Raw genomic sequence first — 18,547 nt, 5'->3', positions numbered from 1 at the left:
GTAGGCCTCCTTCTTGGAATCACCCTGTCTGAATTCAGGTTTTCTAGCAAGGCTTACTGGTAGCCTTCAGAATTCTTGGGTGGTGTAAAAATTTCAAGAGTTCAACAAACCTTTTCAGGTTGGAACTGTGTATTTGGATATGCTCCTTTGGGCTGGAGTATTGCTTTGGATTGTAGCAATTTTCTTTTGCAGCAACTTGGAAAACAAATGCTTCTGTCTTCAAAGAGGGTTGGGTAGGTCAGGCAGGGCTGGAAATGTGCCCTGAATTTGATGGCATGTACAAATGTTCTGAGTTCACAAGAGTTGCCTCAGTTCATGTAGTGCTGCATGTCCATGGAATCACAGACCGGTTTGGCTTGGAAAGGACCTTTAAAGCTTGTCTAGTCCAACCCTCATGCAGTCAGCAGGGACATCCACAGCTAGAGGAGGTTGCTCAGTGCCTCGCACAACCTGACCTGGAATGGCTCCAGGGATGGGGCTTCCATGATCTCTCTGGGCAACATGTGTCAGCTGCTGCATGCTCATTGTAATGAAATTCTTCATCCTTGCCAGCCTAAACCTCCCTCTTTTAGTGCAAACCATCACCACTTGTCCTGCAACAACAGGCCCTGATAAAAAGTGTCCCCAGCTTTCTTATCAGTGCCTTTGAGCCTTCTCTTCTACAGGCTGGACATCTCTGGGGACTTTCAAGGCCTGTCTGTATGCATTCCTCTGTGATCTGTGCTAGATTGTGTGGCCCTGCTCTGTCAGGGGGGTTGGACTCAGTGATCTCCTTGGGTCCCTTCCAACCCCTAACATCCTGTGATCCTGTGAGCTCTCTGAGCCTGGCCTCACAGTAGAAGGCTTCCAGCCTTCCCATCATTGCTGTGGCCTCCTCTGGCCCTGCTCCAACAGGTCCATGTTTGTGCTGTGCTGAGGGCTCCAGAACTGGCCCCAACACTGCAAATGGAGTCTCAACGGAGTGGAGCAGAGGGGCAGAATCATAGAATGGTTTAGGTTGGAAGGGACCTCAAAGATCATCCAGTTCCATTCCACCCTCCCTCTACCTGCTGCCCACACTGCTGGGGATCAGCACAGGACATGGCTGAGAACACACTGCCAGCTCCTGTCCAGCTTTCCATTTACCAATGTGTTAATGCACTGGAGCTTCCCAGTACAGACAAAAGGTTGTCACATGGAGCTGATATCATCTCAGGAGAGATCTCCCAGAGTAAGTTGACCCCTAGCTTAGAGAAATGACTTTGCTGCCAGCTGAAAGCTCTTCTTTAAGGAGGCCTGGCTGTGCCAGAGTCCCTAGGGATTGGAAATGGCTGGAGTTCCTGGCATTTCCCTCTGCATCAGCTGTGTGAGCACAAGGAGCCCCGAAGACTGGCTTTGTCAGCTGTGTGCCCAGCCTTAATGGGGAGAGAGCAGGAAGGAGGAGGGGTTAATGAGAGTGGTGTGCCCAGGGCTATTGCTTTATCGAAGTAGTCTCTCTAGGGGGGTGCAATGATAGTGCAGAGCCCTGACTTGGCAGTTCTGGATGATCTTTTGCATAATCCAGCATTAGGCAATGGGGAGGGACCCCTGCTATTAGCAGTGTACATGGGATGGAGCACTCAGGGTCACAGAATCCTCTTCCCTGCAGCAATGGATAGCTGAGGAGTAGACATCTGCTTCTGAAGCACCCACTGGATATCTCTCCCATGATCTTCTGTGCCCTGCTTGTCTTGTGTGTTGTCTCATCTTGGAACAAGATAGCTGAATAATTACCTTTCTATTCCCATTGCTTCCATAAAGCAGGATCTCTTCTGTGTACCTCTCCAAGCTGTTCCTCAGCCAGCCACATTTTTGATAACTATTTTGCCTTGTGTCACCTCTTTTTGCTCTGAATTGTCTCTTTCACTTTTTCTTCCTACTTCTAAGGGGTTTCCATTCTGCCATCATCAAAATGTGCATGCTGAGAGTTTCATCCCTGCTGTTCTAAATGGTCTTTAAGGTCCCTTCCAGGCAAAACCATTCAATGATTACCTTCACATGTAATTCTTAATGCTTTGCTGGTCAAAGTATTGTCAACCCTTTATTCAGTTGTGGCATCTCTCATCCTGTTACTGCTGTATTTTCTAGCAAATATCTGCAGCAATCTGTAGAAATCCTGGGAAAGGTCATGCTAGCTGGAGTCAGGCTCTTTGATAGCCTTTGCTGTCAAACTGCATCACAGAATCACAGAACAAATTTGGCTGGAGGAGACCTTTCAGATCATGGAGTCCATCGTGCGGTGGTTGATGCGATAAGCATCGTGTGGGGAGTCTGTGCTGAGCAGAGATGCTCTTCAGAAACATGACTAACATGAAGTGGTGGTTTGTAGGAAATAGTCTGTAGGAAAAGTATATTTAGTTAAGTCATGAGTCTGTATCCTGAGGCAGCATAATATGACAGAGGTTTGCTTGTATTGAATTTTGGGTTAATTTCTCTCCCTTAGGCATCCCTCAGAATCTGCTGTGCCTGCCTGGCCTGGTTTGATAACAAACATTATGCTGAGAGAAAGCATTAGTGCTGTGAAGCTGTTGCAGAGCTCAGAAGTTGGGGTGTCATTACACTTTGGCAGAGAAGAAATGGAAGGCCCTACCTCTGCGTGGCAGTTTTGCTGTGGCCATACTGGTTTGAAAGCCTGGAGTAAGGGCACACAGTGTGGGCTGGACTAGGAAATGGATGCTAAAATGCATGGATATTTTCATAATGCCATGTGATTTTGTTTCATGTGAGGCTCTCCACCGTGCCAGCAAGTTGCACTGTTGTGAGTGTGCAGCCTGGAACTGGAGGACTCCTTAATGATAATGCAGATGTGGTCTCTCCTACCCAGTGCATCCTGCTTGTCGTGTTGAGCACTTCCAGAGATGATGATCCAGATAAAGTCAGCACTCATTCTCTGCTGACTGTTGCCAGCAGTAGCTGCTTTTGGCAGTTTCCCTGAGAGTTATCACACACCATCCAGTGGAGCCATTTAGAGGGAGAAATGTTTGCTTCTGTGAAGGAAGGGCCCTCACCACTGCCCTTGGTTGGGCCTTTTGTTTCATGCTGATCTATTGGAGGGTAGGAGAGCCCTGCAGAGGGACCTTGACATGCTGGATGGGCGGAGGCCAGTGGGGTGAGATTAAACAAGGCCAAGTGCAGGATTCTACGCTTTGGCCACAACTACCTCCAGCAGCACTGCAGGCTGGGGACAGAGTGGTTGAGAGCAGAGAGGAGCCTGGAGGTACAGGTAGATAGTAGCTGAACATGAGGCAGCAGTGTGCCCAGGTGGCCAGGAGAGCCAAGGGCAACCTGGCCTGGGTCAGGAACAGTGTGTCCAGCAGGACAAGGGAGGTTATTCTGCCCCTGTACTCAGCACTACTCAGGCCACACCTTGAGTGCTGTGTCCAGTTCTGGGCTCCTCAGCTCAAGAGAGATGTTGAGGTGCTGGAAGGTGTCCAGCAGAGGGCGACAAAGCTGTTGAGGGGCCTGGAGCACAGCCCTGTGAGGAGAGGCTGAGGGAGCTGGGGGTGTGCAGCCTGCAGAAGAGGAGGCTCAGGGCAGAGCTCATTGCTGTCTGCAGCTGCCTGAAGGGAGGCTGTAGCCAAGTGGGGTTGGTCTCTTCTGCCAGGCTCCGTGCAACAGAAGAAGGGGACACAGTCTGGAGTTGTGCCAGGGGAGGTCTAGTCTGGATGTTAGGAGGAAGTTCCTGGCAGAGAGAGTGATTGGCATTGGAATGGGCTGCCCAGGGAGGTGGTGGAGTTGCTGTCCCTGGAGATGTTGAAGCCAATCCTGGCTGGGGCACTTAGTGCCATGGTGTGGTTGATTGGCTAGGGCTGGGTGCTAGGTTGGACTGGCTGAGCTTGGAGCTCTCTTCCCTCCTGGTTGGTTCTGTGTTGACTGAAGGCAGTGGAGAAACTTCCACACTCAACAGACTCGTGTGCGGTTGAACCGAGGACAGATGCTAAAACCTGTCAGCTGCATTTTAACAAGTCTCTTCCCTTTTGCTTCACGAGCAGCAGACAAACTGCTGCCAGAACTGTGTCTAATTTAGTGTTTGGTGGTGCTGGAGAGAAGACACAGCTTTCAGCTGGCTGTACAGGAGCTCGTAGTTTGTTATTGTCAGCCTCCACCCTTCTGCCACTTTAGGAGCGACCGCTTTTAATTGCGCATTCCTCAAACCGCAGATATGGATCCAAAGCCTTCAGAGCCTTTTCCTGTGTAACCTGAACGTGCTGAACTGGCACTCCTCACAGGATGCATCCCTTGCAGCACTGAGCTTTTATTTTTGAAATCCAGAACAGAAGGCACTGTCAGTTTGTTACTGAGAAATGGGAGCTGGTAAGGTCTTGAGAGTTGGCTGAAGGAGGTTTTATCCTTCGAAGCTGCTTTCGCAAGCCTCTCCAAGTCTGCTGGTAGATTGAGTGTTTGCACCCTGCTGTTTGTATTCTCTGCTCATCTTCAGGCCATGGGGAAGTTCAGTACTCCCTCCTGGGAGTTGAGACTTCTCACCACTGAACTCACCAATTGAATGCACTGCAAGTGGAGAGCTTGTGCTCCCTTCCAAAGAATTCCCTAGCATCCCGCAGGATGGGGTACTTGCTTTGTTTGTTTGAGGAACTGGGCTGTTTACTAGAGGCTATTATAATCCCTGGTGACTAACCACTTTCTTTTCTTTCCAAGTTTATTTTTCTTGTTGAGTAACTCTTTGTGCTGTGGTGCCTATTAACTCTTCCCACCCCCTTTTGCACTGGTGACTTCTGCTCTTTGCAGTGTGGCAGGGGCCTGATCCGTTTCTGCATTTTTGGAGCTGTTCTACCTGGGTGAAGCTGGATTGTGAATTGTCAGGGATTAGCATGGGTTGCTGCTGGAGCCACCCAAAGCTTTCTGTGCATCTTGGTGTAGATGTCTCAGTTTGCTGTCTAATGGCTGCTTGTTAATGCTGCTTTGGCACAGAAAGAGCAGAGTTTGGGTTTATATCTGCAGATGTCCTCTAGCCTTTTTTTTTCTCTATGAATGGTGCCTCTTCATGAGGGTAGGAGGTGGTATCATGAGGGTAGGAGATGCTATCCAGAAGACATCAAATAATCACCACGTATCTGGACCATTCTTAATCAGTAGCTCAACTGTCCTCTGTCTTGTTCTATGTTCAGTAACTTTTGTTTCTCAGTGATCATAGGATCATAGAGCAGTTTAGGTTGGAAGTGATCTTAAAGATCGTCTAGTACCAATCCCCTGCCATGTGCAGGGACCTCTTCCACTAGACCTGGTTGCTCAAAGCCACATCCAGCTTAGCCTTGAACACTTCCATGCTTGGGAACCTAATTACTAGAGAGAGGAGCTGATAAAAGCCCTGTGCATCAAAGTATAAAGGTGCCTCCAAAACCTCTGTAAGCATTCTCTATTGAGACAAAAATTGCTTTAGACATAGGCTGAAGCTTCCAATTTTAGGATCTGAGAATATTTAGTGTTGAGTTCATAGATTCATAGAACCATAGAATGGTTTGGGTTGAAATGGACTTTAAAGATCATCTAGTTCCAACCCCCTTGCCATGTGCAGGGACATACCACTAGACCAGGTTGATCAAAGCCATTTCCAGCTTGGTCTTGAATACTTCCAGGCTTGGAGCCTCCATGACTTCTCTGGGCAGCATTTTCCAACGTCTCAGTGTCCTTAACATGAAGAATTTATTCTTAATATCTAATCTCAATCAACACTCTACCAGTTAGGAAAAAAAAATAGTCTTGGGAGTTTTGAATGCTTTACTTTTGAGTGCCAAAGATAGTAATTGAAACCACTTTGCTGTTGTCCAAATTTTGTATTGTTTTGGATTTTTTCCTCCTAAGAAAAGTTTTTTTTAGTCTTTGGAAGTATTTTTAATGTGAATATTTCACACAACTTGCAAATAAGCAGAACAGTTGTAGAGGAAAAAAAGTGCAGCTTAGGGGTAATATTTCCTGTTGGTGTATGTTACAGTGTGGCTGAATGTTAACAGGAGCTGGAACAGATGCTAATGAACCTGGGAATAAAGGGGTCTGAATTCTTGGATGTGATGTGAGCTGACCACGTTCTGCTCTCCGTGTGAAATAGAGGTGCTGACATGGGCATGTCTTTGTAAAGCACTGCTGGGTTTATGGGCATTATCTGGGCTAATTGAAGCTTTGCCTTGGATTTATTGGCTGTCAGGCTTTGGTTGTGTGTTCAAAGATAGTATCTAATTATTCAATAAGAGAATATGGATTCCTTTGTATATTTATGTTGTTTGTTTTAGCATCACTTAAAAGCAAAGGTCATTTTTGTGAATGAATGGAAACCAAGGGCATGTAGCAAAGGGTGTTTTGAAGTGTTCAGAGCCAAGTAATTTTATCACCAAAATCACTAAAATGCAGAGGAAAATGAGCCAAGTCCTAATGCTCTTGCAGAGCTGATTAAGGCTTACCAGTGACTCCCATTATAGCTGTTTCCTGGAGGTTTTGCCCTGCTGTGTTGAATGGTCTATGCTCATCAGGCAGGGGAGGATGGGAGAGGCATCCACATCCTCTTCCTTTCCTCCTCCCATCAGGGATTACTCACAGTTAGCTCTGCTCTGGTGTGGGTGCTATCATTAGTAAATGAAAACTGCTGGGAGAACTGAGTTAGTTCAGCCTTGAGAAGGCTTAGGGTAGACCTTATTACCACAGACCAGTAGATAAAAGTGGCTGCCAGAAGGATGGGGACTCCCTTTTTACAAGGAGCCACGTGTTAGAAACAGGGGCTGGTGGGTACCAGTTACTCCCATTGGAATCCAGAATAAAACTGTTCACCATGAGAACAATTAGGCATTGGAATCCTGTCCCAAGAGAAGCAGTGGATTCCCCTTCCTTGGACAGTGTTAACACTCAGCTTGCCAGGCTGCTGGGCCAGCTCATTTCAACTCCACTGTCTCCTAGAAAGGTTGCACCAGGTGATCCTTGGGATCCCTTCCAGCCTGGCATTCTGTGTGCTGTGGTGAGTCTCATTTTGGGTGGTAGGCTGGGGAGTCTGAGACCCACTGAAGCATTGCTGGGTCTCACTGACCTGCAGTAACTTAACCAGCTTGTGCATGAGCAGAGATAACTAATCTCAGCTCAGCGTTAGTTGTTACTAACTCAGTTGTTATACCCAGTAAGTTCAGTTAATTAAATGAAGCCTTCCTAACAGGCCTGTTAATAAATACCCAGAATCTAAACCTGCCACTAAATCCTACTCTCTCTTTATCCAAGTTAGTTTGTGGCACCTTTTTTTACAGGAATATCATCCCCAGACAAAGTGATGTGAAGTGGCAGTGCTGCTAATAACTTGAACTGCAGAAGTGATTAATATAGGATTGAAATTCTCAGTCCTAGTCCCTGTTGGTGTGCTTGCAGAGTCTTCCAGGCCAGTGCTGCCAGGGTGCCAGCAAGCAGCAGTGGGTTAGAAGATCACTGCTTCAGGATGGTGGATGACAGCTGCTTTCTCTGCTGCCTCTGCCGCTTGCTCAGGAGAGCAGCTGGAGCTGTTTTGGTACCGGCTGTGAGCACGCTTGAAGGAGTAAGCTCCTGTTGGGGACCACATGAGCGTGCAAGGTGTAGATGTGCTGCTGCAGCAGGTCTCTGCAGGTGTGGTCTGGCAGTCTGCTGTGCTCAGAAGGCAGTCTGAGCACATCGTTAATGTTGTGCTGAGGGATCTGGTTTAGTCAGGGACTTGTCAGTGTGAAGCTAAGGATTGGACTCGATGATCTTGAAGGTCTTTTACAATCAAAGAAATTCTGTGATTCTAGTGCTCAGCTAATCTAAGACCTGTGCTTCTGTTGTCTGGGCTAGCAGGGTTCAGTGATGTGCTCAGGTTTTACAGTAGTGGACAAGACTGTCACTCTGCAGGGGCATTTGGGTGACTCTGTAGAGCCAGTTCTGAACAGCAAGCAGGGAGAATTAAGGCCAGAGGTCTACTGTGGTCCCTGAACTAGAGGTCTGCTGTGGTCCCCAGAGCTTGGGTCAACAGGCTGAGCCTTCCTCTGTGATAGGTGTGCCACTGCAGGGGTGAGCCAGGTGCTGGGGCTCATTGCTGGTGTCTCAGGTGCACAGAGCTGACACAATGGGACTGTGCCTGAAGCTGACTCGGCCTTGAGTGGCTTGAATGCGGCAGGCACAGTCATCTCTTCACCTGGGCACGTACATAAACCACTTCAGCTCTCCTCTAGTGCTGCTCCTGAGCTAATGGCACAGGCAGGTCTGGTATCTCTGTGTGTCTGGTGGCTAATCCATCCCCTGGATAAATTGTCCACTGATAACTGAGACATGACTGCTCCAAGTATTTTCCATTCGGAACAGCATGCATGTTGGTGGCTACCGTGGTTCAGCTTGCACAGCTCACAGCCACCATGGTCTGTCTGTGTGAAGCCCACCCCAAGGGCCTGGAGAGGTCCATCTGCACTGATCTAGTGCAGTGCTTCTGCCAGAAGTGGGGAGGTTGGTGATTTTTCTGCAGCCTCTGTTCAGACTGCTTAGATTTCTTTAGTAATGGAGCTTTGGTGTTTCCTTTCTCATTGTCAGCGCAGGTCTACAACTACCTGAAGGGAAGATGTAGCCAAGTGGAGTTGGTCTCTTCTGCCAGGCAAGCAGCAACAGAACAAGGGGTCAGAGTCTCAAGTTGTGCCAGGGGAGGTCTAGACTGGATGTTAGGAGGAAGTTCTTCCCAGAGGGAGTGATTGGCATTGGAATGGGCTGCCCAGGGAGGTGGTGGAGTCACCGTCCCTGGAGGTGTTCAAGCAAAGCCTGGATGAGGCACTTAGTGCCATGGTCTGGTTGATTGGCCAGGGCTGGGTGCTAGATTGGACTGTCTGAGCTTGGAGGTCTCTTCCAACCTGGTTGATTCTATGATTCTGTGTTATCAGGTGGTGGCTCTTTCAGATCAGTCTCACCTCTTGCATTTTCTTGTATCAAAGTCTTTGTGTTCTTGAAATCCTGTCATGGTGAAATAAGATGATTCTTAGTCACCAGAGAAGATCCCATCTTTCTTCTTACCCATCCTTGGAGGCATCACTCATGTCTTCCTGGACTTGGTAAGAAATTGCTTTAGTATTCCCAGACAGCTAATTAATCTGTGATGAATATTAATATTTCTGTACCCAAATGGCTTCTTACATTAGCAACCAGTTATGAGAGCAAATAACCTAGCAGTATTTGTACATAAAACATCTCACTGGGTTGGTAACTGGCTGTTACTTGTTTTATGTAGGATCCATCTTCAGGTGGGTATATTGACAGCTATTTCCTTCCATTTGGGCCTTTTTTTTGTCCAAGCATTGTGGTTATTACGTGAATTTGACGCACATTTGGCTTGTCCTTAAGGGACTTGTGATAGGACAAGGTGGAAGAGATTGGAGCTTGAGGAGGGGAGATTTAGACTGGAGTTTAGGAAGAAATTCTTAGCAGTGAGGGGGGTGAGATGCTGGAACAGGTTGCTCAGGGAGGCTGTGGATGCCTCCTTCCTGGAGGTGTCCAAGGCCAGGTCGAATGGGGCCTTAAGCAACCTCTTCTAGTGGGAGGTGTCCCTGCAGGGGAGTTGAAGCTAGGTGACCTCTCAGGTCCCTTCCAGCTAAACCATTCTGTGAATCTTTGATCTTAATACTAAATATTGTCAGATCTTAAAAATGGAAGCCTCAAACTATGTGTAAAGTGATTTTTGTCTCAAGAGAGAATGCTTACAGAGGTTTTGGAGGCACCTTTATACTTTGATGCACAGGGCTTTTATCAGCTCTTCTCTCTAGTAATTAGGTCCCCAAGCATGGAAGTGTTCAAGACTAAGCTGGATGTGGCTTTGAGCAACCAGGTCTAGTGGAAGAGGTCCCTGCACATGGCAGGGGCATTGCAACAAAATGTTCTTTAAAGTCCATTTCCACCCAAACCATTCTATGAATCTTTGAACTTAAAACTAAATATTCTCAGATCTTAAAAATGGAAGCTTCAGACTGTGTCTAAAGCAGTTTTTGTCTCAAGAGAGAATGCTTACAGAGGTTTTGAAGGCACCTTTATACTTTGACACGAAAGACTTCTATCAGCTCCTCTCTCTAGTAATTAGGTCTCTCCAAACACCATGCAAAAGAGGTAGCAAGAGATAGAGCAAAGCAAGAGATAGGGAACTGCATTCCAGAGGCAGTACGCATGGATGTGGAGGTAATGACTGCATGTTATGGCTAGGGAGGTGTCATCTCTGCTGGGGGTTGGTAGCTGTCTGTGGTTGATGAGAAGCACAAATTGCCCAGGAATCTCCTTGGTTCATTTGAATATTTGCATGTATTATAGATGCCCAAAAAATGACATGCAGGAGCTGTCTGTGCACACCGCTCGTCAAGCTGGTGACATTAGGGGTCTGGGTTTAATGAGATGCAGTCATGGCAGCAGGCAAATCTGTAATCCTTGGGATTTGGATCCAGTGATGGCCATTTTGGGAGTGGTTAGGTGAAAGAAAAGCTGTGTTTCACTTGCATTTTGGTTACTTGAGCGTTGTCAGTGGTTGATACTGCACTGTTCCTGTTTCAGAGCCTTTTAGCACAGATTAATAGATTGCATTAGGTTGGAAGGGACCCTCAAAGGTCATCTTGTCCAACCCCTCTGCAGTCAGCAGGGACAGTTCCAGCTGGACCAGGCTGCCCAAGACCACATCAAGTCTGATCTTGAATGTCTCCAGGGACTTGGCCTCAACCACGTTCCTGGGCAGCCTGTTCCAGTATTTTACCACTCCCATAGTAAAGAACTTCCTTGTGTCCAGCCTTCCTCTGCCCTGCTACAGTTTCAAACCTTTGCCCCTTGTCAAAAGCCCTTCTAAAGAATCCCTTCCCAGCCTTCCTGTAGGTCCTCTTCAGATACTGAAATGTAGCTAAGAGGTTTCCCAAAGCCTTGCCTCCTCTCCTCTCCAGTCTGTAGCTCACACTTAAAAATCATAGAATTAGCCAGGTTGGAAGAGACCTCCAAGCTCAGACAGTCCAATCTAGCACCCAGCCCTACCCAGTCAACTAGACCATGGCACTAAGTCCCTCATCCAGGCTTTTCTTGAACATATCCAGGGATGGTGACTCCACCACCTCCCTGGGCAGCCCATTCCAATGCCAATCACTCTCTCTGCCAACAACTTCCTCCTAACATCCAGCCTAGACCTCCCCTGGCACAACTTGAGACTGTGTCCCCTTGTTCTGTTGCTGCTTGCCTGGCAGAAGAGACAAACCCCAACCTGGCTACAGCCTCCCTTCAGGGAGTTGTAGTCAGCAATGAGGTCAGCCCAGAGCCTTCTCTTCTGCAGGCTGCACACCCCCAGCTCCCTCAGCCTCTCCTCACAGGGCTGTGCTCCAGGCCCCTCCCCAGCTTTGTCACCCTCCTCTGGACACCTTCCAGTATCTCAACACCTCTCATGAACTGAGGAGCCCAGGACTGGACACAGCCATATGGGTCTGCTGCCTCCCTGTAGCAAATATATTTCAGCCTTTACCTCCTTCAACTCCCCTGCAAATTCTGGTTTGTGTTCAAGTGTATTACATTTTCTGCCTTCTGGGATTCACACTGAGTCCTACCTACGTTTGGCTCTTGTTGCACTTCCCTGAGGTCCCAGTATCCCTCTAAGGGCGACAGGATTTTGCCACAGCAAGAACAGGCCATCTGCATTCCTGAATGCTCAACAAGGGAAGTGACTGTTTGCCCCGGAGACCTAGTGATAGCTGAGAGAAAGCTGGGGCTTGGCTTTGAAATGGTAATCTGCTTCTTCTGGCCTTCCAAGATTGTGCCCAGGGAGGCAGTGGGTGGGGAGTTGGTATTCATTTAGAATGTGAAGCTTTGGTGCAATCTGTCATGGTTTTAGCACGTTATAAACGGCTTAATATTTAAGGAAGTAGTGAAGTGAAGATGGAATTTTGTCCTACTTTCAAAACTGGCAGAAAATAGCAGCTTGATTTTGAAGAAGTGTCTAGCTGCCAAGTGAGAATTGTAGTCAGGATCCTCCCTCTGCTGAGGAGCTCTGCAAGGTTCATTTTCCAAGGTCCCTTATCGTATTTTTGCAGGGAATTTTGCTCCCACACAAAAAGCAGGAGATGTAACCATATAATCATGGAATAGTTTGAGCTGGAAGTGACCTTAAAGTTCATCTAGTTTCAGTTCCCCTGCCATGGGCAGGGACACCCCTACTGGACCATGTTGCTTAAGGACTCATCCATCCTGGCCTTGAACACTTAGGACCATAGAATCAGTCAAGGTTGGAAGGGACCATAAGGATCATCTAATTCCAACCCCCCTGCCATGGGCAGGGACACCCTGTCCTAGGCCACAGCCTCATCCAGCCTGGCCTTAAACACCTCCAGGGATGGGGCCTCAGCCACCTCCCTGGGCAACTCGTTCCAAGCTCTCACCACTCTCATGGTGAAATGGAGTAGTCCTGGGCTGGGGCCTCCACAGCTTCTCTGGACAACTTGTTTCAGTGCCTTACCACCCTCATAGGGAAGAATTTCCACTTAATGTCTCATCTAAGTTGAGCTTCTTTTGGTTTGAAACCATTACCCCTTGTCCTGTCACTCCATGCCTTTGTCAGAAGCCCTTCCCCAGCTCTCCTGTAGCCCCCTTCAAACATTGGCAGGCTCCTCTAGGGTATCCCTGGAGCTTTCTCTTCTCCAGGCTGAACAGCCCCAACTCTTTCAGCCTGTAACCTTTCAATCCTTGATTTCTCATGTTTACAAGGCCCCAAATTGTTCTGTGGCTCTTGGGAATGATGCATCTTGTTTTGGATAAAGGGAAAATTGGTCTTGGGTTATTGGGCCATGAGCAGCTTGGGTTCAGATCTTCGTCCTGATGAATGCATCCTGCCAAGCCATCACGTCACAACTATTTAATGTGCTGTGGTGGCTCCCTGTGAAAATGAGCATTTTAAGAGGTCACAGGTGATGGGAAGGAGAAGGAAATGTGAGGGATGTGGTGCTTGTCATGGTTGTGCTGATATATGCTAGCTGGAAGAGTCTGCAGAATCACAGCTGGCACCTGAGGGTGCTGCTCAGAGCCTGTCCCATGAGACTGCTCCTGATGCTCAGCACCACGTGTGTGAGCCAGGCAGAAAAGTTCTGCACTAGGACCAAGAAATACTCCCTCTGGCCAGCTGTTTGCATAGGGACAGGGTAGGGTTAGAGTCTTTCAGTCAGAAACCTGAATGCCTGTGGACATCAGGGTACACAGCACTGATCTGCACAGGACTTCTGTGCCTCAATGTCTGCGATGGAGATGGTGATGGTCCATTTTTCTGCCCTAGCTGCTATTGTGATGCCTTACTCAGCTTCTCTGCAGCTCCCAGCAGAGCAGACCTTTAGTCTTTAGGTACTGGTGTAGGTGTAACTGGGTCAGCAAGGCAGCAAACTGGAGGGGGAGGCTGTTGAGGCAAGGGCATGTCATGATAGCTAATGAAGTGGCCTGTTAACGAAGTACTACTACTTTGGTCATTTCTGGAGCACGATGGAGAAGTTATCTCTGACACATATCCCATGGCCCTTGTCACCTTGCTCTGCACGCTTCTGCTGCTTGAGCTCCTTCTGAGCATTGCCACTGCCTTCTCAGTCACTTGGGCATAGCTAACTCCTGGTCACTGGGACATATGGCAAGTCCTGCTTGTCAGAGGGCTCCCCTCTCTGTGTGAGGGAGCTGGTTATGACTGAGTGTTCTCAGAAATGCCACAACAAAGCAGGTTTAACACAGATCTGCCCTTTGCATGATGTTTTTTAGCTTCCTTAGCAGTGTGGAATAAGCCACGAGCTTTGCACTGTGGTGTCCCGAATGTAGCCTTCCTTCTGTCTTTGCTGCTGGAGGTCTTAGGTGAGATGCTTGGCCTAGAGTGGATGGGGGTTTGTGTAACCTTCCCTGCAGCCATGCCACATCCTGCCCCTTTAGCCAGGTGCTCCTTCTGTAACTGATGACATTGCTACAGGTGGGTGCTGAAAAGGACATAAATAGGATGGACATATGTTTCAGCTAGCAGTGCACTGAGACTGTAACAAAATACAGTGTTTGCTGTCTGGAGAAGGACAAAGTTGATAGGAAATAGAGTTTCATTTTCAGGCTTTTAAGGGGATGTAACAGTGAAGAATAACAGAGCCTTAAAGGAGAAAGCTTCACTGTCCCTGCTGTAGGAGAGCTGTAAACCTCTGAAGCAGGGTTTCATAATGCAACACCTGAGAGCTGTGGCTGCAACAGCTATGGAGTGTGTGCATTAAATAGTTCAGATAAGCCATATCAGTCAGGCTGCTGTCTTTGTCAAGCTCAAAGTGTGTGTCTGCCATGGGATCATAATCATTGTGGTTGGAAAAGGCCTTCAAAATCAGGGAGCACAACTGCTCTCTAACTCCACCAAGTCTGGTGCTAAGCTGTGTCCCTCAGCACCACATCTCTGTGTCTTTTAAACACCTTTAAGGGGTGGGGATTCAACTGTCTCCATGGGGAGCCTGTTCTACTCTTTGTGAATCCTTTCAGTCAGCAAGTTTCTTCTGAGATGCAACCCAAACTTCCCCTGGTGCAACTGGAGATCATTGCCTCTCCTCCCATCCCTTGTCACTGGGGAGAAGAGACCAATCCTCACCTGGCTCCAGCCTTCATTCAGGAAGATGCAGATTAAGAAGGTCTCCCCTCAGCCTCCCCTTTTCCAAGCCCTGTTCCCACAGCTGCTCACCACAAGACCTGTTCTGCACACCCTCCACCAGCCTCGCTTTTCCTCCTTGGTCCTGTTTCAAGCTCCTCTGTGTCTCTTCTCTAGAAAGGGCCACAAAACCTAACCCAGGACTCGAGGTGTGACACCTTACCCATCAGGCCAACATAGTGACAGGACTAGGGAGCAAAGCTGGAGGTGGGGAGGTTCAGCCTGGCTGTGAGGAGGAAGTTGTTCAGCATGAGAGTGGTGAGAGCCTGGAGCAGGTTGCCCAGGGAGGTGGTTGAGGCCCCATGCCTGGAGGTGTTTAAGGCCAGGCTGGCTGAGGCTGTGGCCAACCTGCTCTAGGGTAGAGTGTCCCTGGGTATGGCAGGAGGGGTTAGAACTAGATGATCCTTATGGTCCCTTCCAACCCTGACTGATTCTATGTGCAGAATTGTTATTTGGAAGCAGAGTACTTTGGCTAAGTGTGGAAAGGAGAGAGTCTTGTTTGATTTCTTCTGTACCTCCAGTTTATCAGCACATTGTGTTTGGTGGTTTTGTTGGCAGGGAGCAGGTTATGCCCCTCTTACTCAGACCCAGTGTCTCCCTGCCTAGCACTGTGTGTGCTTGCTCTGATGGCACTGTGTGACAATTTCAGGTGACTGATGCTTTGGCCCCTTAGCACAGGAATGCCACGTTGGATGCTGTGTCTGTTCTTGGACTCATCCACACCTTCAGAGGGATGCTGGTGCATAAAGCAGGATGGAGGACAGGTTAAACCATCTGCAGTGAGAGCAATCATAGAATGGTTTAGGTTGGAAGGGACCTGAAGAATTATCCAATTCCAACCCTCTGCCATAGGCAGGGACATCTCCCCCTAGAGCAGGTTGCTCAAAGCCTCATTCAATCTGGCCTTGAACACCTGCAGGGAGGGAGCAGTGATATTGAGACTGCCACCACGAGTGCTGAGACACTGGAACAGGTCACTCGGGGAGGTTGTGGGTGCCCTCTCCCTGGAGGTGTCCAAGACCAACCTGTCTGGTGGAGGATTTGAGCTAGATGTTCTTCAAAGTCCCTTTCAACCCAAACCACTCTGTGAGAGGAGCTCTCATGGTTCATTAAGATACTGGAACACCATTTGGGTTCATATTCCTTTTGGTGTGTTTGATCATCCTTACTTCCTCCTCCTCTTTCATCACCTCTTCTCCCACAGGCACCTAAAGCTGAAAAGGATGTGCTCACCTTTCACGTGCCAATAGTCTGACACAATGTAGTTCCTCTTCAGAACCATGAGTTTATGTTGGGCCTGTTTACTCAGGTGCTAGACAGTATTTCTGCCTGCACAGATGGTGAGTCTAATACAGGCTTCTGGGTTTGACTTTTATGTTTGTTCACATCTTCATGGTACAACAGTTAACCAGAGAGACAGCCTGGAAGATTGTCAAGTGTGACCTTGGGCCTAATCCTGAGGTGTACAAAGGGTTTGGAAGCCCTTAGGGCACACACCTGAGACCTGGTGTTGGGTAGCCTCCTAAGCACTGCCAACCTTTCCAAATTAGGTGGTTTTTAACTAGCATAGCCACTTCGTTCATCATTTGTCCAAGACATGGCACTGCTGCTGTCAGAGAAGTGAAGTTGGAGATGTAAAATGCCAGGGGCAGCATCAGTCTCTGCCCTGAGTCTGCTCAGTCCTTCATAGAATCACAGAGGTTGGAAGAGACCTCCAAGCTCATCCAGTCCAACCTAGCACCCAGCCCTGTCCAATTAACCAGACCATGGCACTAAGTGCCTCATCCAGGCTTTGCTTGAACACCTCCAGGGACGGTGACTCCACCTCCCTGGGCAGCCCATTCCAATGCCAATCACTCTCTCTGGCAACAACTTCCTCCTAACATCCAACCAAGACTCTGTCCCCTGGCACAACTTGAGGCTGTGTCCCCTTGTTCTGGAGAAGAGACCAACCCCACCTGGCTACAACCTTCCTTCAGGTAGTTGTAGACAGCAATGAGCTCTGCCCTGAGCTTCCTCTTCTCCAGGCTAAACAACTCCAGCTCCCTCAGCCTATCATGTTCAGCTACTCTCTACCAGCTCTCACACGTCCCTCTCTGCTTGCCTGCTCTCAGCCACTCTGTCCCCAGCCTGTAGTGCTGCTTGGGGTTGTTGTGGCCAAAGTGTAGAACCCTGCACTTGGTCTTGTAAAATCTCATCCCATTGGCCTCTGCCCACCCATCCAGCCTGGCAGGAGCTCTGCTGGGCTCTTCTGCATGTGCCTCTCAACTCTGCAATGTACAAATGCTTTCTTCATCTGGTGGTAATTGTTCTTCTGCTTATCAGAATGAGTGGGTTAGAAAGATGGGAGGCAATGAGGGAAGGTTGCTCTCTGTTAGACTGTGACGATGCACATGGAAATGACTTTGTGCAGATGGAAACACAACACTTGCAAGCTGACTGCTGAATAAGTGCAGCTGAATAAAGCTGATGCTTTGAAGCTGGCAGGGAGGTCATCAGCAGGTGTTAAAATAAGCCTTAAAATGTTAGGATTTAAAAATAGGGTCAGTTAAGCAGCTTTAAGACACTCTTTGAGGCTATCATAACCCTCTGACCTTCTTCCATTGAGGATGCTTTCAGTATCCAGCACAGAGCTGCATCGCTGCATGGATGGGGCAAAGAGGACACCTGAAGGAGGATCTTTTCCCAGCACCTTTGTTGCTGTCCAGGGGCTTTGTGACTTTTGCCTAATGATCTTAACATTTTTAATTTGCAGGGAGACTCCCTTCCTGTGTTCTTGGATTGAGTGCAGCCCCAGTGGCAAGGTGGACAGAAAGAAAGCAGCAGCATTAGTGTTATGCAGCAGCTTGTCTGAAAAGAAAACCCAAACCCTTTTAGCAATTCATAGAATCAACCAGGTTGGAAGAGACCTCCAAGATCATCCAGGCCAACCTATCCCCCAGCCCTATCCAGTCAACTAGACCATGGCACCAAGTGCCTCATCCAGGCTTTTCTTGAAGACCTCCAGGGACGGTGCCTAAATCCTCAGTAATAAACCACGCCACTGGAGTGCTGCACATTGTGTCAGTTAACCTCATGCCAGCTGGAGCTGGTCTGTCTGTATGTCAGGAGCAGACAGTGTGCTGCAGCATCTGCTGTCTACAGTTACCTGAAGGGAGGCTGTAGCCAGGTGGTGTATCCAGCCTAGACCTCCCCTGGCACAACTTGAGACTGTGTCCCCTTCTTCTGTTGCTGCTTGCCTGGCAGAGGAGACCAACCCCACCTGGCTACAGCCTCCCTGCAGGGAGCTGTAGACAGCAATGAGCTCTGCCCTGAGCCTCCTTTTCTGCAGGCTGCACACCCCCAGCTCCCTCAGCCTCTCCTCACAGGGCTCTGCTCCAGGCCCCTCAACAGCTTTGTCGCCCTCTTCTGGACACCTTCCAGTACCTCAACATCTCTCTTGAATGGAGGAGCCCAGAACTGGACACAGCACTCAAGGTGTGGCCTGAGCAGTGCTGAGCACAGGGGCAGAAGAACCTCCCTTGTCCTGCTGGCCACACTGTTCCTGATGCAGGCCAGGATGCCATTGGCTCTGCTGCCCACCTGAGCACACTGCTTGCTCATGTTCAGCTACTATCTACCAGCAGCCCCAGGTCCCTCTCTGCCTGGCTGCTCTCCAGCCACTCAGTCTCCATGCTGTAGCACTGCTTGGGGTAGTTGAGACCAAAGTCCAGCCCCTACCCTACCATTCTGTGGTTCCATGGCTAAGTGTTCTTTTCCAGCAGAAGGCAAGCTACAGGAGAGTTCCCTGTTGCACAGCAGTCACCTGAATGACAGGAAAAAGAAAGGAGTAGGGAAAAATGGCTTAATTTTGGTGTGTGTTTGAGAGTTGTTAACTTGCTGGGCCTCACTGGCATGTGCTGG

At 48.7% G+C, this 18,547-nt stretch overlaps 1 protein-coding gene across 17 annotated transcripts in view; it reads left to right on the top strand.

The window, feature by feature from the left end:
* The window catches only part of DOCK7 (dedicator of cytokinesis 7), a 143,911-nt gene that overhangs the window by 12,700 nt on the left and 112,664 nt on the right, over positions 1-18,547 (top strand). The gene's annotated exons all lie outside the window — the stretch shown is intronic.

Source organism: Pogoniulus pusillus, chromosome 8 (genome assembly GCF_015220805.1).
Source record: "Pogoniulus pusillus isolate bPogPus1 chromosome 8, bPogPus1.pri, whole genome shotgun sequence".
Taxonomy (NCBI): domain Eukaryota; kingdom Metazoa; phylum Chordata; class Aves; order Piciformes; family Lybiidae; genus Pogoniulus; species Pogoniulus pusillus.
The sequence above is the reverse complement of the archived record's forward strand: the minus strand, read 5'-3'. Positions and strand labels throughout refer to the sequence as shown.